This window comes from Elephas maximus, chromosome 23, assembly GCF_024166365.1.
Source record: "Elephas maximus indicus isolate mEleMax1 chromosome 23, mEleMax1 primary haplotype, whole genome shotgun sequence".
Taxonomy (NCBI): domain Eukaryota; kingdom Metazoa; phylum Chordata; class Mammalia; order Proboscidea; family Elephantidae; genus Elephas; species Elephas maximus.
Genome location: NC_064841.1, coordinates 22,587,626 through 22,610,127, shown reverse-complemented (window position 1 = coordinate 22,610,127; position 22,502 = coordinate 22,587,626). Strand labels below are relative to the sequence as shown.

Sequence of the window (22,502 nt, the reverse complement as noted above, 5' to 3'; positions counted from 1 at the left end):
ATGAGGGGTGTCTGCTGTTTCACCGCAGAGGGATAGATAAGAGAAAATCTGTTTGTGAAATAAACTATCATTTCTACTATGGCTAGAGTCCACAATAAAGATTTTTAAGTTGTGAAAAGATGTCTCAAAATAGGTGAATTAACAAGTATTTTATTTATAGAAAATTAATCCTATCTGCAACTGGAAGAAGAGGGTTTCATGTAAGAAATATATTAAAAGGCATTATGAAACAAAATTTTTTCTCAACTATTTACAAGATTAGTAAAGGAAAAAAGACAAGCTTCAAAAATAGGGTATTCAAAAGTGTAATGTTCCTGAGACCAGAAGAACTAGATGGTGCCTGGCTATAACTGATGACTGCCCTGACAGGGAACACAACAGAGAACCCCTGAGGGAGCAGGAAAGCAGTGGGATGCAGACCCCAAATTCTCAAAAGACGAGACTTAATGGTCTGACTGAGACTGGAAGGACCCCGGCGGTGGTCATGGCCCCCAGACCTTCTGTTGCCCCAGGACAGGAGCTATTCCCTGAAGACAACTCTTCAGACATGGATTGGACTGACAATGGGTTGGAGAGGGATGCTGGTGAGGAGTGAGCTTCTTGGATCAGGTGGACACTTGAGACTATATTGGCATCTCCTGGCTGGAGGGGAGATGAGAGGGTTAGAAGCTGGCGAAAAGGACATGAAGAGAGTGGAGGGAGAGAGCAGGCTGTCTCATTAGGGGGAGAGTAATTGGGAGTGTGTAGCAAGGTGTATATGGGTTTTTGTGTGAGAGACTGACTTGATTTGTAAACTTTCACTTAAAGCACAATAAAAATTATTTAAAAAAAAAAGTGTAATGTTACAATCAGATGTTCTGTTTATAACTAATTCGGTTTCTGAAATTTTAGCCAAAATATGAAACCTCTCCTTTGAATGAATAAGAAAATGTTTAAGTACATTTGCAAATAATGAGCCTTCTAAGTTTTTTTTAAGGATATAATTTTTTTTTTTTTTTAAGAGCTCTGCAACAATTTTTTTTCAAATCGTTCCTCATACAAAATAGAGAGCAACTACCAATCTTTGTAAACAACCTAGAGTCCCAGGATGCCATGATCCACATCTTCTCCGTATCACATCAGAAGTACAGGTCTATTGAGAGGACAGAGGAAAGAACTGTGGAACAAGCTTGGTCCTAGTTCAGGCTCTACAATTCACTAACTAGGTGATTAAACAGGAATAACGGTTTTCTCAACCATAAAACATTAACCACACCTCACAGAGTTGCAGAAAGGCTAAAATAAATTATCTACTCTCTATCACAGGGGAAAAAAAAAAAAGTCACCCATTTTTCTAGACTATGGACTTTTTCTTTACTTTTTCATTAAAAAAAAAAAAACTTTTTAGTAAACCTAAGAAGGGATGTAAAAGACTTTCCAAGGAGCACCTGGTAGATTCGAACTGCCAACCCTTTGGTAAAAGACTTACACAGGAAAAGTATAAAACACTACTGCAAGAAGCTAAGTGAGACCTATACCAATGAAAAACATTCCATGCTCATGGACTAGAAGACTTAATATTATGAAAATGTCAACACTACCAAAAGCAACCTATAGATACAATGCAATTGTGATTCAAATCCCTACAACATTCTTCAACGAAATGAAAAACTCATCTGCAGCTTCATATAGAAAGAAAGGAGGCCCAGAATAGCTGAAGCAATAGTGAAGAACAAATTAAGAGGCCTCATGCTTCCCGATCTCCAACTGGTGATGGCGAAGACAAGACCAAATATGGGCGACGGCAGCATAACTTGACCGACTTAAATAAAGACACTAAGAAGGACACAAGAAAAAGGGACAATTTTGGTAAATGCTGTAAGATATACAATTTTGCAACAACATTAAAAACAACCAAAAAATATGGGTGCGTTTATGTGGGTAGATATGAATGCATATATGTGTATAGAGAGGCATATGTGAGTAAAGGCACACGCAGGTGTATCTGTAGGCAGGTGTGTGTGCTGCATATATACCCACATAAATAACCAGCCACATAGGGGGCACAGTTATGAAGGCTTCCTACACATATCCAAATAACTCAAGGGATTGGGTTCTAAGGCTTGGAACCTTTACTGGGTTAGAATACTTGGGACAATAGTCTCAGGAGACAACTTAGTCAACTGGCATAACATAGTTCACAAAATTAATGTTCTGCATCCTACTTTAGTGAGTAGTGTCTGGGACCTTAAAAGCTTCTGATTAGTCATTTAAGGTACAACTATTGGTTTCACTTGTATGGAACAAAAGAGAATGAAAGAAATCAAAGGCTCAAAGAAGAAACTAGTCCATGGGACTAACAGCCCACATGAACCACAGCCTCCTCTAACCTGGCACCAGAAAAACTAGATGGTACCCGGCTACCAATACTGACCATTCTGACCAGGGACACAATAGAAGGTACTGGACAGAATGGGAGAATAACATAGAACAAAACTCAAATTCCTAAAAAAAAATTAAAAAAAAAAAAAAAAAACCCTGATCTAGTGTACCAATAGAGACTAGAGGAACCCCTGAGACTACTACTCTAAGACACCCTTTGAACTTGGAATTAAAGCTATTTCTGCAGGTCACCTTTCAGTCAAATAATAAATTGGCTTGTAAAATAAACAGTATCACCTGTAAGTAACGTACTCCCTTAAACAATTAACTATATGAGACCAAAACAGTCAACATTTACCCAAAAAGGAAAGCAAAGATGAGAAGGCAAGGAAGGGATGGGATGCTTGATACATGGAAGCAGGACAAACAGAAAGGAAATGAGAGTGCTGACATATTGTAAAAATTGTTACCAATGGCACAGAACAACTTGTATAAACATTGTTAAATGGGAACCTAATTTGTTGTGTAAACCTTCACCTAAAACACAGTCGAGTATCTTTAAAAAAATCAACTTTTAAACTAATCAGCATTTTGGGGGGGGGTGTCTCTCTCCTACCCATATTTCTATGTAAGCTGTTATAAATTCGTAAAACCTTATTCTCTAAGTCACTTTTTTTTTAACTGAATGTAATTGGTATTACTACACTGAATGCCTGAAAACTGTTGAATTGGCAAATGCTGTACTGTAGATATTTTTAACAAGAATTTTAAAAAATTAGATGGTTACTCAGCCAGTAGGAGAAATGAAAGTCTTGACACATGCTACCGTATGGATGGAGCTCAAAGACATTATGCTGAGCCAAATAAGCTAATCACAGAGGGACAAATACTTTATGACCTCACTTACAAGAGAAAAGAAAAGGCAAATGTATGGAGACCAAAGTTTATTAGTGGTTACCAGGGGCAGGAGAGGGGGAAAAGGGAGGTTAACAGTGATAGAAAAATCACATTAAAGGTAGGGTTGCACAGCCAATTATTTTAATTGCCGTCAATAAGCTATACACCTATAAATTGAATTGGCAGAAGTTGTGTGATAGATATATTTACAACAACAACAAGAAAAACAAAAAAAAAGTAGCTACTGAGGCTGCTCACATACAACCAAACACCTCAGGTTTAGGGTCATGGTTTCATGGAACATCCCAGTTAATTGGCCTAATAACGTGTTTGGTGCTTCTGTTCTACCTCCGAGTTTGCTATGTAGTGCCTGGGATCTTAAAAGCTTGCAAACGGCCATCCAAGACACAATCAAATTAGATTGAAAAAAATTTAAAAAACCCAAACCCGTTGCCATCAAGTCTATTTTGATTCACAGCAACCCTATAGGACAGAGGAGAACTGCCCCATAGGGTTTCCAAGGAGTGGCCAGCAGATTCGAACTGGTGACCTTCTGGTTAACAGCAGATCACCATAGCTTTTAACCACTGCACCACCAGGGCTCCCCAAGACACAATAATTGGTCTCTATTCACCTGGAGCAACAGAGGAAGAAGGAGAGTCAGGAATAGGAGGAGGATATGAAATGTGTGGCTAATTGCCCCTTCTGTCATGAGACCAGAAGAACCAGATGGTACCCAGCTACTATTACCAAACATTTTATCAAATATTCCACAGAAGAATCCTGATCAAAAGGGAGAAAAGGCAGAATGGAATTTTAAATCCTCTCGGACTCCAGACTTCCTGGAGCCATGGAGGATGGAAGAACCCCTGAAACTGCTGCCCTGAGATAATCTTTAAACCCTAAACCAAAAATATCCCCTTAAGTCATCCTAAAACCAGACCATAAAAAAAGACCATAGTATAGCTTAACTAGATTTAAAAAAAAAAAAGGCCTGTCTTGAGCATTATGCTCTTTTAAGAATTATTTACATGGGATCAAACTGACAATAGCAACTTGAAAGATTAGTTAAGGACCTTAGAAGGCAGTGAGTTTATACATTAACAACAGAGGAACAAATCAGAAAAGGAGGGTGAGAATGATTGCAGGACTCAAAGAATGTAATCAATGTCACTAAATTGTACATGTAGAAACTGTTGATCTGGTATGTTTCGCTATGTGTATTCTGAACAACGATAAATAGAAGAGGAAAAAGTACCCTATTGGTCACAATGGCCTGATCCACAACTGATCACTGTGACTGCGTGGCACAGAGCAGTGTTTTGTTTTGTTGTGCATGGATGGGGTTGCCATTAGTTGGGGGCCAACTCAACGGCAGCTAACAGTAACGAATAACTTCCATTACTTCAATTAAAGCCAATTCAGGAAAGTTAAAAAAAAAAATCAGGTTTTACTAAATTCAGAATGATCCTATTAAACAACCATTTGACTGTAAATGAATACCAAATCAGATGGTCCTTAATATATGTAGAATTTAGTGAAATGAGAACTAGCATTCCAAGTGATTTTTTTAAAAGACCTTCCTTACAGGAGATAAAAGTCATAGGGAAGAAGGGAAAATAGGCACAGTGAAGGACCTCTTTTTTTATTTTTTTTTTGGGGGGTGCGGATCACATGAAGATATGCCTGATATTAACTGGCTTAAGAAAAAAGGACTCCTGGCTGTACGGCACCTGTGGTCAGAGCCTGCAGAATAGACACCAAAATTATTAGAAGTGTGAAGAATCTATTTTTAGATAATCATTGGAACTCATAATAAGTGCTACTACTACATTGGATATTAGGAGTAAATCCATGTTAAGAATACAAACTTTCTTTGCCTTTCAGGTGAAACCATCATCTCTCAGGTTCCATTTAAGACACAGTTATGTCAGCTTCACATTACCACCTCTTCCCGTTCACACATTTCATCACAGAACAGTCATCTGATGGCAAAGATCCAGGGAATCAATTAAATACAACTCCAATGTGTATGTGCTCTGCTTTTTTTAAGCTTATCATTTGTTCTGCTTTTAATAGAAGATTTGCCAAAAATTTTCAAAAACACACTTGCTTATACACATGCAAAGGCACAAACTCCTTTGAAAAAAAATTCAGCTTGTAGTTGTTTTCAGTTCTATCCATTAAGAAAAAAAAAACCAAAGAGCTTTTCAATGTAAGCCTTTTACTGATGATTTGAAAATCAGCTCTCCAGAGGCATAAATTCTCAACTAAAAAATGAACACTCTGCGTTACGGCAATGTCATTCATTCTTCACATTTAATAATACCTCTGCAGAAACATATGATAGTGAAAGACTGAAAGCAGTAATGACAATAAACGTTTCTACGGTGAATAAAACATCAATTTACAATTACACTTCACAGTAATAGGGAACAGATCACTGGCTCCTCACCACTCTTGGTAGGGTCACAATTGTTGGGAGTCTGTCAGTTCTCCTGTGATAATCGAGTTCTGGGAGAATAAATTTTAATAGAGCATATTCGAGCAATTTATGAATCAGAGAGGCTATTACGAATTTACAATGAGAAACGTTAATGTCAATAAACTGGAATATTCACTGTTGCGGCAGAGGGTGGCAGTGTCCTGCCCACATCCTCTCCCTCAAATTACTCAACCTTTCAGAGCAGATGGCAGCTTCTTACTGCAAGCACCTGAAGGCCTCCTGATACGCTATTCTCCTCAAAGCAGCATTCCACCAATGAGGAATGAGAGCTGGTAAAGAAATACCCCAGCTTCCTTGGCTTGCCCCTTGGGCAGGACAGCTCTGAGGCATATTTTATATTGTCTCCCAGAGGTCCCCAAATGATGTGAGCCCCAGTTCCTCACAACAGTAACATACAATTTAATGAATCCTGTATTGGCTCCCTCCCTCCCTTTCCCCTTCTCACTTCACCACTGTCTCACATGAACTTTCTGGATTCATCTCTCAAATAAGATAGTTACACTCAAGAGTCCACTTCCATGAGAATCAAACCTAAGACAGCTAGCTGATCAACATGTTTCTATTCCCACTAGAAAAATCTTGTTGTTAAACCAAATTAATTCTTGAAAGTTGTGGAATTGACTATAGAATCAGAACAGGAGGAAAACAGAAGTGGTCATCAATCTCTTCCTGAAAATAAGATTTCTCTTCAAAATAAGAATATCAATTATTGAGATAGTTCAAATTAAAAAAAAAGCTCTAAAACATATGAAAAGATACAAATTCGAACTACAGTAAAAAGCCAGTTCTCATCTATCAAATTAAATACATATATATATGATTGCATACTGTTTGTGAGTGAGAAAACATACATTGCTGGAAGGAATCTAAGATGGTATAAACGAGAAAAAAGAAAAAAAAAACCTATTGCCATTGAGTCAATTGCAGTTCATGGCTACCCTACAGGACATAGCAGAACTGCCCCATAGGGTTTCCAAGGCTGTAACCTTTACAAAAGCAGAGTGGCTGGTGGGTTTGAACCTCCAACCTTTTGGTTATCAATCTAGCGTTTAACCACTGTACCACCAGGGCTCCTCCAAAATGGTATAAAAGCCTACAAGTGAATTTGACAGCATGTCTGAAAATTATACACATTAATGCTCTTGTGTAGAGCTCGCACTTTTGAAACAGCTATGGTATAGTCTACATAAAGGAGTACTACACGCAGCTGTAAAAAATATATAAGGATGCCTTCTGTTATGTAAAAAACAAAAACACCAAAACCTGCTGCTGTTGAGTAGATTCCAACTCATAGTGACCCTAAAGGACAGAGCAGAACTGCCCCATAGGGTTTCCAGGGAGTGCCTGGTGGAGTTGAACTGCCGACCTTTTGGTTAGCAGCCGTGGGCTCTTTAGCCACTACGCCACACATGTTTATATAATGTTCTCAAATCACACAGGTATAAGTCACTGTTGTGTTGCTTTTATAATGTTTTCCACAGTTATGTTTTCTATAATGCTTTCAAACTGCAACTCACTCGTAAGATGAAGTTAAAAAGTGAAATATATATATTTCTATGATGTTCTCTAACCAGAAACTTATAAATCATTATAACTTACCAGCTTTTAAAAACTATAAGCCATTAAGTTGTTTAGAAAGTTTCTAACTTTAAAAATAGAAAAATGGAAGTATGTGAAGTATGTGAGACATGTCATCAACAATCTCCCTTATATGGCTTGGCACATACATGATACGATAGAAGAAATAAAACATAAAGTTGTATCTCTCTGTAAGGTGGCCCTGAAACATTAAGAATGTCATAAACAACCCCTTAAAAAGGTGCAACATTAGTGAATGTCTGACCTCAAAAAAAAGGTGTAACACACTAAATATGGTATCACCTGGCTCCTATCATAGGAGGCCAACGTTAGAAAATTGTATTAGCAGTGGGTTTAAAAAAAAAAAAAAAAAATTTATTTATTTATTTTTTTAAGCTCACTCTTTGTGAGAAGACAAAGGCAAGAGATTCCTCTCTAGATTCTGACACTGTCCAAAGAGGAGACCCTGACCACTGCCTCTGACCCTGAACCCTAGCTACCACGGGCCTCCACAGAGTCCAAGTCACGGTCAAGCTTTCCTCACAAGACCACTAGTAAAAGGTAAGCCTGAAATCAAAGATTAAGACTCTAACCACTGAACCAGCATTATAATTGTTAATTCTGATTGTCTGGTGGTTGAGGAATGTCTTGAGGTCTTATGTGCCTTCTTATAACTACCTTACAATAAGCTAAACAAGTTTATGCATGGCAACCTTGAGCATCTCTCCACTGATTGCTAAGATTAAATTAAACTCCTCCAGGACAACTTCTCCAAACAGCTCTAAGGTCATCTCCAGGATGTTAAGTATACACATGTTAGGTATTTGCTTATATTTTTAAAACAGCAAGGTAAGTCATAGTGTCTTCAGAGTGTTCTCCCCAGAGGCACTCTGGAAGAAAGCCCTGGTGACCTGCTTCCCAAAGGCCACAGCCTTGAAAACCCCAGGGGGTGAGGTTCCACTCTGCAACACACAGGGTCGCCAGGAGTTGGAATCAACTTGACGGCAGCTGGTACTGGTTAAGCATAAAAAAAAATTGGTTTTAATACCACATAAAAGAAACATGTATGTAAATTCTGACAGGAGAGTAAAGAAAATAATGAAATCAAAGCATTTAAATTAAAAACGAAATCCTAAGTTTTAATCAGAAACAACATACACATCCATTGTTTTCCCCCAACCAGAAGGAATGAAGACCCTTGCTAGACTGTAGCTATAAATCTGCCTTCCATGAAAGGCATCAGGCATCCTCAGCTGCACACAGATACGAGGACTGAGGAACAGGTATGTACAAGATGAGTTCAGAACACCTTGTTATCTCAGAAAGCAAGGAAGCTCTCAAAGACTACTACAGTCATGTTGAAAAGACTCAGAATAACCTCACGAGGCTTGTCTGGCCAAAACAATTTGAATATCAATAAAATAAAAACAACAATGGAATAAAACACATCCAATACGTTTAAATCCATGATCTCATGGTATTTCAAAAAAAAAAAAAAAAAAAACTTCATTGGTTACCTTTCTAGGATTCTAGGAAACAACTCAGTACTTTGAAAACTGGTAAATAAAAGGGAAGAATTAAATGTTTAGTATGCCTTTCCTGTGCAAACTATGCCACAGGGCTACCAAACGTATGTTGGGGGAAGTTTCTCTTTACAGAAATATTAGAGATAATAAATGAAGGCTTGAGAGAATCAGAATACCAGCAGTTTTGTACACCCTCACGTAAATAAAGCATCTAGGCAATGATTATCAATGGTCGCTAATAATGGAAATGGAAACAACCAAACACCATGCACCTCTTCATGGAAGTATGTATGAAATATTCTGCCACCTCAGTCCTCCAAAGCAGAGGAAGGGAAGGGAGCCAAAGCAGACTGAGGCTTTAGATCTAACAAATTTACAGAAAATACAAGGGAAAGAGGAGCACGTTACCACAGGGATGCAATCAGCAAAATCCCCAATGTAGAAAACTTAACAGGACAAATACATTTCAAGTAAAATCCAATAAAATAAAGAGGTAGAAAAGTAACCTACACATACCAACCAAATGTAATATATGGACTTTGTCGTGCTTCTGTTAAAAAAAAAAAGTATGTATGAGCAGCCCAGGAAGATTTAAGCTAGATGGATATTTAGTAATGAGAAATTACTGTCCATTTTTATAGTGACATAATGGTATGTGGTTATATATTCTTAAGTAGTTTGTATCTTCCACAGATACATACTGAAATATTTATGAATGAAATCATAAATACAGGACTGGCTTCAAAATAATCTGGGGCAGAGGGAGTACAGGAGGGGAACAGAGTAGTTGAAGATGAAACAAGATTGGAGACTACTGAGGCTGGGTGAGAGTTCATAACATTATTCTCTCCAGTATATGCCTGAAATTTTTCATGTTAAAAACTTAAAATGATAGTAATAAATACCTGTTAGCCAATCGGTTCTAATAATGCAATTTAAAATAACTATAAAAGTAGTATAAAATATTTATATAGAAAAGCAGCTGTAAATCATGATGACTTAGGACGCAGTTAGTGTTAAAATAACTTGTGTCTAGGTAAGTGAAGAGTGAAGATAATAATGAATATTACGACTCTTTCATATACTGTATCAAGAACAAAGTCAAGGATGGGGTGGAGAACAGTATGAGTAGTTGTATATGTTCCCAACAAACAGTCCTTTATGGTATTTTCAGAGAAAAGAATATAAGATACTACATAGCACAGGCTCAGCCCAGGACACTACGGCATTTTTAAGCTTCACGGGAAAAGCACCGTTTTAACCAATGCTTATTATGTATTAACAGATACGTAGAAATACCTTCAGTATTGGAGTTTCACATGTCCTCAGACTGTAAGCAAATTTGTTGTAATGTTTGGTATTCTGCATCTCTAATACTAACAGATATATATACATACATATATATATACACACTCACTTTTTTAACACTATCTTATAAATAAAATTTCTGTTATCACGACATAAAAATGATTTCAGGTCAGCAGGGATGAACCTTGAAAACATCATGCTGACCAAAGTAAGGAAGCTGCGTAAGGACAAACACTTTATGATCTCACTTATATGAAATAACCAAATATATAGAAAGCTGAAATTATTAGGGGTTACCAGGCGTGGAAGAGAGGGATAAAGAGTGGGGTTTCGCTTAGAGGACACTGACTTTATGTCAACGGTGGTAGAATAATTTGGTAAAGGATAGTAAGAGTGGTTACACCCTTGAGCAATGGAAGCAATGTCACTGAATTACACGTGTAGAAAATGTTGAACTAGTGTATATTTTGTTGTGTATAATTTCATCACAATAAAAAATTTCAGGGATTGCCAGCACAATTCATCAATATGCTTGGGATGATCTGATTTAAAACATAGTTTATAAGCTATTACAAAAAACAAAACCAAATTACAGTCTATGTGGGTGGCATACAAAAAACTCACAGGAGAACAGGCACTTAGAAGAGACAGGCAGTTCTACATTATCTGCACCTCAGATACCCAAGACGCCTGTGCAACTGATTATGGGGCAGGTGGGGGCTACACAGCAAGTCACCAACAGTAAGACTCTAACAACCATGAAAACTAACAAAGACTTTAACTACGAACTTCAAGACAAATACCCAAGTCATCATTTGTGTTAGATAACTCCTCTCTCCTCAAAAAATAACTTATTTTCCTCAATTGCTTTGGGGCGGGGAGGGAAGGGAACAAATGTTCTCCATGCTAGTCGGGGCTAGTGTGTATTAGGGCAAAAAAATTTTTCCATTAGAATTCAGAAGATAGTTTGGACTGAGTAGGTCCTCGTTTTTATCAATATACTGACAAGTCCACCATTAAAATGAATCATCTCCTGGAAATATTTTCACGGGTTACTTATCTCACGCACTTACTTCAGGTTTTAATTTTATAGTTTTCAAGTCAGACTGATATATCTATGATTTCCCACCAAATTCTGTAAATCTTAATCAGTTATAGTTTCCTGATTTAGCATTTGAAATAATTTAATTAAGCAAATATAGTAAGAAGTTTTGTTAATGCACTATAGAAAATGTTTTGAAATAGAAGATATTATTGCTTAAGTAATTTACCCTACGAAAAAAATGTAAAAATTCACTTTCCTCATTCTCCTGGTACCCAATAAGCACATATAAACAATACTACTGAGATAAGGAATTACTTTTTTAAGGGGTAATCATTCTGAAATCTAGTTAACAATGATAAGATTACTTAGACTACAGCTAGAATAACCTTTAGAAATTAAGTAATTCCAGTCTGATCCTATTATCTAATTTTCTAAGAGAACTTCCCAGAAAATCATTCAAGATTCCTAAGCATACTCAGGAAAGAGAGTAAATCCCAACTTTTACAGAGCCCAATATTCTTTTACTATATACACACTACAATGAAAGGTTTCTAAAAGATCATTTTAAATAGGTAAGAGTGGCTCTCCTTAAAATTATTTGCTAACTACAATAACCGAGGAAAATTTTTAGCCATTTAATTGCTCATTAACTATAAATATATATTAGGATAAAAGGAATACACAAAACGATATACTCTAATAAGAAAATAGACAAATATACAAGAGCTATTACTGCCACTACAATTATGTTTAACAAGAAAATTCTGTTCATAAAATACAGTTCATTTGTCAAAACAAGACCATCATTACACAATACTTTTCATCTGGATAACAATTAGGAGGTTAAAAACTACAGATAATGGAAATCTCTAAAATAAAGGTTTTTTTTTTTTAAACTTAATATTCAAAAAATATTTTTAAGCACCTTAAATTACGTATTAAAACAATTTATGTGGAAGTTTGGGGACACATCCAATTTTGTCAACTCACGAGAAACTTTCAAAATCCTTAGAAGATCCTTTAACACAGCAGAATAATTAGAACACTCTGACAGTGGGAGTAGGTGGCATTCCTACCATTGGCAGTGCATTGATGTGGGATGTACAACTGAATATCCGGTACCGCCAATCACAAGCCGCCGCCGCTGCTGCTGCTGAAAAAAGGCAAGTAAAATAGTCAGTGTGCCTACAACAAGTTCCATTTAAAAGACTTCAGCTAACAAAACTTGACATGTTTGAAATACCATTTATTTAGGTCTTCAAGGTCCCCAACAGTGGTATCTTCCGCTCTCTACACAATTATCATAAACGGCAACAGTGTCTGAGTGTGTAATACGTGCCAGGCACTGAATCTTTACAACTCAACTTGCGCCAACTACTACTTTAGTGTCCAGTTTAGTGTACTCATAATCTATGATCATGAGCCACAAAGAACGATGTAAACTTACATTCTGTGTAATCATAAAGAGAAATAAATGATTCATTTTGAAACAAATTTGATTCAATCTTGTAAAACCTTAATCTTGTTAAGAGTTTACACTTTACCAGTCTTCCTGATTGTAAAAGTCACAGAACACTGACATTCCACGAATCTTTCAGATCAATGAAAAATTTACTTTAAACACACACTATCGGAGTGGACTGTCAGGTGGAACACTGACAGTCACAGCAGGTTCCACTATGTGCTAGAAGAGAATACAACTTTCTGTAAGATTGAGAGGGTAACATCAAACTGATGCCAGAAAAAGAGAGTACTTCCTATTACGTGTAAGTGCTTTATCTCATACACCAAAGAAGCAAATTAAGCCAGTAAACACTAAAATGATAACTAAGCAAATATAATGCATAACTGCAGATATACTTGAATCCTTTAAAGTCTGCTCCCTCTGGTTTTATCTTTAACTGACCAGAAACTCATCTGTCCTACCTGACTTCATGGCCATACTAAGAAAACTTGACTTATTTACTGAAGTTGGGTCACCTTTCAGTGGTTAAGTTATAAGGAGACCTAGGATTTAAAATAATACTTGTTAACCGCTCCACATGTTTACTGAAATTTTAGATGGTTATGCCAATATCCCATCAGCCTCTGGTGCATCCAGACATGAGCATGAGCCCCAAGACTTTCTGGCTCAGGACACTCATAAGCTGGTTGATAGAGCCTTTCTAGTACCTACTGAGAAAATGTTCCATAAACATCATGACTTGAGTCCAAACAAAAATTAGGTTATCAATAGGCTCTGTCTGCCTCAGGGTCAGTATTATGAACATGAATTATTTAATTTTTGAGCTCTAAGCTATACAAGCCTGCTTGTTACCCAAACATCAACAGTACACTCTGACTAGAGAAAAGTGTTTGGCATACAAGATTCTATTTCTTTATAAATAATTAATACTTACTATTGAATAAAAAAAAAATTTTTTTTGAATTATGTACATTTTTAAACATACAAAACAGGAGAAAGACAGGAAAAGTAATTTTTTAATACTTTATTTTGCTCATTTATAGTACTTTTTAGTTTGTAACATTCTAGATCCTTAACTTTTTAAATGTCTTCTGAATCATGATTTCATATCATCGTTAGCTAATATCTGAAGGCTCATCACCATCAATAGTGAATGTATGTCCACATTTCAAATATTTTTCTTGATAATCTATAATATTTTTTCACCCATCTTCTAAAATGATTAGATCATGGCAGGTAAAGAGCTCTTTCCAGCAGCATAACCATCAGCTCTGCCATTTTCTTGTTTCCTATTCCTATTCTTGCATCTATTTGCAATTTGTTTGCAGGAATCTTTACATTATTTGTCTGTTTTGTGAGGCCTGGTTAAAACTAGATAATATAATCCATAAATCTACATAATCAAACACAAGTAGACTACAGCAGTATGCTGAAATAATAAACACACAGCAATTCCTGGAAATGGAACCAGGAGATGGGAAGGCTGCTGTTGTTTTGTGTAACGCCCATTCTTTCCTCTGAAGACCATTACGCTACACAGGACTCCCCAACATCAAGGCCAAATATGACAGTGTAAATCCGAACCTCTGTATTAAATATTCCCAAAAAAACCAAACCAAACCCATTGCCATCGAGTCGATTCTGACTCACCAAAAAACCAAAACCAAACCCACTGCTGTCCAGTCGATTCCGACTCATAGCGACCCTCACAGACTCTATTAAATAGTAGTAAAATGTATTTTTTTATCTCAAATTAACATAAATAGACTTATATTTCCTTACAACACTGTACTCCAGTGGACTCTCATTTTCATTCACTCCTAGGGTATACAGACACACACAAACTCGCACACATCTACTTTTGTAGAATACTGAATTAGATTATTCCAGTTACTAGTCTTTCTTTTTTCCTCCTTTCCCTGGTTCTCTTTCGTTACTTTCCTGTGGTCAATGAGTCTTCCTTTCGTTACCCTCATAAAGGTATGTAATCTCAGTTTTCTCTACCCTTGTTTTCTTCATTCATTCAACATAATTTGTTGAATGGCTGAGTATCTGATTCTAGGATTTGAAGGGTGAATAAATCTGTGGAAAATGGTGTGTCAAGAGGTATGCCAATTTGTACATACAACCATAAAACTGACGAATTTCCAGAAACATATGCAGGGCCAATTTTGGGTTTTATCTTGAATGTTTTCCTAAGTAAACTCCTTTACCTATTTTCTTGCCATTGTGTAATTTATTTATAAACCATACCATGCGATCCTTCACCTTATAAAAATGAATGCCTGAATTTTAAAAGTCATATATTTTACAAAAGAATTACATAATGTTAAGGTGCATTTAGGATGATGTGACCGAATGTATTTTAAAATATTTGTACTAAAATGATTCAAGTTGTCCAGAAAAAGCAATCACGTGCGTCCTGCGTGTCTGCATTTCTAATGTCACTCGCTCAACATCCTCCACTCTGGCCGCAGACCGCCCGCCTCTGCCAGAAACGTCCTTGTACCCCGGTCTTGCCCACAAACCCACCTCTTCCTTCAAGGTTCAGCCCCAATCAGTTTCCTCCCTCGATTATCCACCAACTGTCTAAAGAGGGAAATCCGGGAACCCCTGTACCTGGCCTTACCATGACTCCATAATCCCTCCACCTCTCATCACGCCTCCCTCATCAGACTTCTTGACACCAACTACGGGTTTCCAGAGATGGCCGTGAAAGGTTGGTCCTTTCTCCACTAAAAACTCAAAAGCATACGCTCAGTCACATCATAAAAACGACCAACTACTTCCTGTGTGACATAAACTAGACCCGCTTTGCTCCATCTTCTGTAATGGAATTTATTTCTGCTTCGACGTTTGTTTTTGACTCCAAATAAAAATTTTGCTTTTAAAACGTGTATTTCAGAACATCAAGATGCTCATGGGGTTGCCATGAGTCAAGCAACTAACAACAGCAATAATAAGATCTAAAATAAGTGAAAGAATTTTAGAACAGGCATTCAATACAGTCACAGACACTGCTGACTCAGCAAACATCTTCTAAGACCTGCCACATACACACAATTTAAAAGAAAGTTTTTTTTTTAAAAAAAAATGTGAAAATCCTATAAAAGAGCATGATCTTCAAAAATACTACCTTGCAAGTCTTTAAAAGTATCTCTATTTGACTTATAAACCCCTTTGAAAATTTACTGGATACTAGGAAAAGGTACAAACACAACAAAAATTTCTAATTTAAGGTAGGAACCTAAGCTAATCTAGAATCTAGTTGGCAATAACAAATTCAAAAAAGTGTACCTGGCATCCTTAAGAAATAAGAGTTGCAAATGAATTTTTTAAATGTGGATAATGTAGGAAAATTTTCCCCTAAGTATTAGGAGAAAAACAATAGGACTTCTACCAGAATGAATCCACTTAGAAAGATTTTAATAAATGAACTGCTGGGCAAAAGACAATCGCAAGTTCAAGTTAAATTGTTCAGAATGCGATTGAAAGCACAATTAAAAACCAGTGATTACTTCTAACTGGAACAATAAAAACAAGACTATGTTTGTAAGCAAAGCATTTCAACCAAACTTTCTCAATTCCACTGATTCATTCAAGAAAAAGACTTTGCTAGTTGCCTTCTTCAACACTGCAATCCCAATTAACATACTATACATACATCAGAGGCCTTAAGTATTCTGTCCTGTGCTCTCCTCACCCTATCCTCATTTTCCAGGGAGGTACACACACACAAAAAATATTCTAGACAGCCAGAGAGTGAGGTAGGCAGAAGGGGAGAGGGAGCTATAACACCAAGGATATCTTAGGAAAACTGACCCTCAAACACAGCTTTGCTGTCACTGCCCATGCTTTTGTTTCCCTTTGTTATTTAACTGGCCTAGGGAAAATGGACTCAAAAGCACTATAGCATGGTATGATCCCAACTGTCTAAAAATAAGGCATCACTCAAGAACACACACCCAGATAAAGAACAATTAAAACCTGCACTGATGTCTAATCATCCAATTACTACCTAAGTTCAGTTAGTTCATTGACAGCATTATATGTGGCTGTATCTTAAATTAAATTTATACAAAAATTACACTATTGTGCAGGAAAAGAAACAAAAGCTACAGAGCACTCTGAAATTTACCTGTCATGAGTAGGCAGTGCAATTAAAGACAAGTAAAATCGTCAATTCTCTTAGAATAGGTCACAGAGTTTTTGAAATTAAAGTTTGGTGTGAGCAGTTCCAACCATTATTAAAAGTCAAATTGATTTATTTAGGCACTAAGGTCCACCCATCGAAACTTCACCCACTTTCGATGACAGAGAATTTGAACATGAGATGAGACCTAAGACTCCAACTTTGATTTATATACTATGTTTAAACGTATGGATAAATACACATTATTGTCAGTTACTTTTAAAAAAAGGTAAAAGTACAGCAACAAAGTATAATTGTAACAAAATTTTTTCATTATAATTTATGATGCCTTAGAAATATGACAGATCTAAATATTGTTTTCTTCTTAACACAAACTTCATAGCTGCTAAACTTTTTCTCCCTAAGTAGTGCAGGAGGAAGAAACAGAAGGGCAAACAGGTAGTGGGGATAGCATGAAGATCTAAGAAGTAACAAGGTTTTGTTTTTTTTTTTTTAAAGCATACTGTGCCTACTCAAAATTCACCTAAGACCACACAGGTGGGTACTTTGGCACTTAAAAAACTGATTCACATAATTCCTACATCTTATTTGGGTTCTCATTCTTTCCAAGGGCTATCTGATTCAAGATACCATGAATTTGAATAGTTAAATTAGGCTAGGTCAAGACAGTCATTCAGCTGAACAATGGCTTCCTAGCAGAAATGAGAAGTGCTCTGCCAGGCATGATGGGTCTTTGATTACAGAAATACCTTTCCAGATTCTAACCTAACTGTGACACAGTGCATCCCTCTCTCAGATTTCATTGGCGTAGGGTAAAACCTGCACATTGCAGTTACGTCCAAAATTCTCCCAGATGATTTCAGTGGGAGCTGAGAACTACTGGACTCTGTGGAGGGAATTTCATTAGTTAGATTCTAATTACTAATCTATTGGGCTGGGTGGGGTGGACACTTCTCTCAAAGATTAGCATTGTAAAGTGAGTGGCACTGAAAACTATAGTACGAAAATAAGAGCAAACCAAATGTTTTATCAACTTGATTTTAAGATTAAGAAACAAAAAAGTTCAACCCACGCCCCCAAAAATGAATTAGAAAAGGGCAAAAATAATTAGGACACCATAAACAAAAAAGACCAAGAAAGATTATGAAACAGAGGAGTTGCTCAGAGAAGCATAAAAGGAGACAAAAAGAATTGCTGGCGCTCACATTTAGATTAAGAGACACACAGAGACCAATCCACACTCAGCCATGCATGCCAAACTTAGAAATACTAGTACCAGAATTAAAAATTGTAGGGAGAAGTTATACAAAGGCATTTTTCCACTCAATATAATGTAAAAACACAAATTAATGGAAATGTTCAATCAAAGCCTGGATATAAAGCCTCTTGGCCAGAGGAAACGGAAGCAAGAAAGAAAGTTGGCCATACGTTTTGCCAGTATCAGCTAATCTTCACCTAATAGTGAGAAAAAAATGATATTCATGCATATTTTTAAAATTAAAGAGAAAGTAAGCTTAGATTTTACATTTTCTGGCATGGTGAACACAACCGGACACCAAAAATCACTTCTAATATAAACTAAAATGTTACTGCCAAAGACATTTTTTCACATTTTCTAACAGTTAATCCTAATCTCATCTGCAGATAAATCTGAGAGGAAGAGAAAAACGAATAAATTGTGTACTTGTAATTATATTTTAAAAACAAGTTCATAAAACCATCTATAAATAGACAAGTTATCTTTGAAACTACCAATTTTCTTATCTTTATCCAGTTCTAATTGAAAATATATAAATATCAAAGCAACCAAAGATTTCCATCAACAACAAAGGATCTGAACACTGTAAATGAATTCCCCCCATTAGGACTGCACTAGTTACTCAAAAAAACAAGAACTGATAAGAAAGCCAGATTCTCCTTCAGGAAACCAAGAGCCAATGTAATCTAAAGCCTATGTTCAGGTTTAAGTCAATTTAAATCTAGGGTTTTGCTTGTTTAAGGCTGTAAGACTTGTCCTGCAATAGATGACAGAACTGGGGGGAGAAAGAGGAAAAGGGAGAGTAAAGAAGGGGAAGGGAGAAAGAACATTAGAAAGAAGGAAAAAAAACTATCTCTTCTAGACAGTTTGGAGTCCTGGTAGTGCAGTGGTTAAGCACTTGGCTACTAACTGCAAGTTTATCAGTCAGAACCCATCAGCGGCTCCACGGAAGAACCATGTCTGACAGTCTGCTTCCGTAAAGTTTTACAGCCTTGGAAACCTATGGGACAGCTCTAACCTGTCCTATAGTGTGGCTATCAGTTGGAATCGACTCAACAGCACACTACAACAACCACTGTTAACGTTAAAAGATGAATGGCCTTTTATATTAAGGTACTATTAATTTACCAACACTGGAACAAAGGTTACTGAAATACAATAGTAAATAAAACAAATTCTAGCAGCATTCAGAATTAAGTGTTTTGTTAGAAAGTGATAACCAACCAACCAACCAACCCAGTGCCGTCGAGTCGATTCCAACTCATAGCGACCCTATAGGACAGACTGGAACCACCCCATAGAGTTTCCAAGGAGCACCTGGAGGATTCGAACTGCCGACCCTTTGGTTAGCAGCCATAGCACTTAACCACTACACCACCAGGGTTTCCAGAAAGTGATAAGTGCTACAAAAAAAAGACAAAGCCTCAGCAGAGTAGGGGACTTCTGAATGGGGGAGGGGAAAAGACAGGTTGCAGTATTAAACAGGATGGTTAGAGCTAATTTGCATTTCAAAGGCAACATGGCAACAAGATACTCAGGAAGCTCTGGACACTCTGTGTACCGCTGGCAGGCAATCAGGTATGAGGACGTGCCTTATCTTGGTGCTGTCAGCCTGGTGGTGTTAGAAACCATACCCAAAACTTCAATACTCACAAAATAGGTCATTTATGTTTCAATTACTCTAATTTTTTCCTCTAAAATGACAATAATACCCATTCTAGCCTTACATCTCCTGTACACTGTCACGCTACTATTCCTAGGGGAGAAATAAGGCATTATAAATACATTCATTTCAATATTTAGCATTACAATATTATGAAAGCCATCATAAGTCATCAAAGGACAAGATATGTTCAGAGAAACTTTCATAATTGTGGCCCAGAGTCTGTTTGAACTATTTTTCCTCAAAACATCCTTACAAAGTCAGCATCAAGGAGTTTCAACCTTTTTCAGACAAAGACAGTGAAAAGCAGAAAAATGCCACTAAAACATAACATTTGGTCACTCAAGTCCTGGTACAGTTTATTCAACAGACTGTTTTAAAATATCCAGCAAATGTTCATGGTGTGCCTACGTGCCTTGTACTACATACATTTACCTACCATCACTACTTTACAATACCTTTTTAACAAAACACAAACATGGATATAAAATGAGACTACTTCATATGCTTAAGAACACCTAGTCTTGGGTTTTATTTTTTGTTTTTTCATTGTGTTCAATATTTTTTGGTAGAAGGAAAATAAAGAGTTGTCCAGACAAGTGAGACTATTTTGTGAAAACACACAAAAGCTACAACTGTAAAGACTGGCTGAACCTTTTTTAAATATCTTCAACTGTAAAGAACGAAAGCGTCCCCAAGAGGATATAGGACAGGCCAGGCATGTCAGCAGGGGTCCTCACAGAAATCCAGGGGCTAGTCTCTGTGTACTTCTCCCTAGCATCACCACCACCACGACCATGAGACAGCTCAAGCGCAAGGAGACAGACAAGACCTCACAGAAGGGTACAGAAGTTACCCTGGCTTAGAGATCCAAGCTCCAGAGAGAAATCACTATCTTCTTAGAAGTCTCATGAGCGCAGCTCCCTGGGACCAGACCCATCAAGGGACATGACCAGTTACAAGAAAGCAACATGCTCAGGTGTGCCATACTCGTCTATGACTTTCCACCAAGCATCCGCTCCCACTCTCAGTGCTGTTTACATGTCGGCAATCGTTATACCATTCCTGCGTTGGCTGGCAACGCTGTTGAGATTCCACCTCTGTGTTTCTAATATAAATAAAATATAAGGAAGCAAAAATTAACTCGAAGTCATCTATCCTCAGACGAAAGGATCTGGAGAACCTTTACTCACAATGCACCTGAGTCCTCATCCCTACTGTGCCTCTAGAATACCAGTGATCTTGGGCCTAGAACTTGAACTTCTGTGAGACTGATTCACCTCCTAGAAGCAATAAAAAGTTTGACAGAACTGACCTCTGGGACTCTCTGAAGCCTTTTAAAAATAAGAACTAGGCTCACAGAAAACTAAGCCCACAAAGGAAAGAGAGTATCTCCTGTCTTCTGAGAAATAAGACAACATAGGCACAAAACCAAACCAACACACTGAAAAACACCCTATAAAAACAACACAGAAAACCTAGTTTGATAATAATAGAAGGTTAAAAAAAAAAAAAAGCAGTCTAGTTCAATGCCCTTTATTTTAGGCATAAGGACAGGCCCTAAGAGGTTGAACATTCTTAACAGAGGTGAATTTTTTTTTTTTCACCTCTGTTAAGAATGTTCAACCTAGAGAGGTGACAAAATGATTATTAAACTCTGTAGTGCTGGTGCACTCAACATTGTGGGATGACACTAAGTGCTTTGTTCATGTAAACCTCATAACAGACTTATCAGGTAGGTATTACTGTTGCTGTTTCAAAAGTAAGTTACCTGAAGCTCAAGGAGTTCCTGGACCAAGATCACACAGCTGCTGAGAGGCAGAGTAAGCGGACATGAGATTTCAATTCTTAAATTCTTAACCATTCTCCTCCTCTAGGTTCCCGCTCTTTGCAAAGCCTTTGTTTCCAACAAAAGTTTTCTCCTTGCAACATTGACAGCCAAAGAACCTGACAGCCAAAGAATTCTTAACGAAAAGTATCACTTAGGCGGAGGAAGGCTGTACTCACATTCTCTCACTGCCTGCTGCAGGTTAGGACGGGTTCAATACAGTAAGGACCTTGGGCACACACCCATCAAAAGATACCGCACACCCACCAACAAATACAATTTTTGCCACACATCCCTACACAGCTTCCAAATACTTCTGATCTAGATCGTTTCATAAAAATTAGTTCTTAAAACACTACGTAGATTTAACTGCTAAAAAACTGGCACTTCATTTGATGAGGGTTAGGTTAACTTAGTTTACATAATCATTCGTAACTGTAAGAAAAGATAGGACTTTAAAAATGCATAATTCCCCTTTCTTTTGGAAGTTTACAAAAAAAGTCTTCCAGGCACAAAAGCACTACACAGTCATTTCTGTAGCAAGTACTTGTGCTGCTTAATATTCTTTACCCAAGTCAAAAACCTGAAAGTTATCCCTGACTCTCCCTGTCTCCTTTGTCTGCCGTTATCAATCACTAAATTTTATCAATTTACTGACAACTGATCTCTCCCATCCCACCTTCCACAACACTCACTAGCCTTTTCCTGCAACTCCGATGCAGTCTAAAGCACAAATTATTTCAAACAGACACGCACCACGTAAATTTTCAGGTAACAGCGCTTGGTATCTCAAAACTCGGCTCATTTTAAATTCTGAAGCAAGAGAGAAAATAGTGGGTTTGGGGGGATGGGGGTCATGGCTTAATGTATAATTCATTTAACAATTGTTAGTTGCCCACCCAAAATTCATTCCT

General features: G+C 37.2%; 1 protein-coding gene across 9 annotated transcripts in view; it reads right to left on the bottom strand.

Annotated features, from left to right (window-relative positions):
• The window catches only part of TBL1XR1 (TBL1X/Y related 1), a 187,433-nt gene that overhangs the window by 84,873 nt on the left and 80,058 nt on the right, over window positions 1–22,502 (bottom strand). For 5 of the 9 annotated variants that reach the window (XM_049867633.1, XM_049867638.1, XM_049867629.1 and 2 more), the window contains exon 2: window positions 12,298–12,374. The exons of 1 other annotated variant lie outside the window; for it this stretch is intronic. The gene's annotated coding sequence lies outside the window, so the exon portion shown is untranslated. Of the gene's footprint in view, window positions 1–12,211; window positions 12,375–22,502 lie in introns of all 9 variants that reach the window. 3 more of the 9 variants (XM_049867630.1, XM_049867634.1, XM_049867631.1) reach the window with 3 other exon arrangements.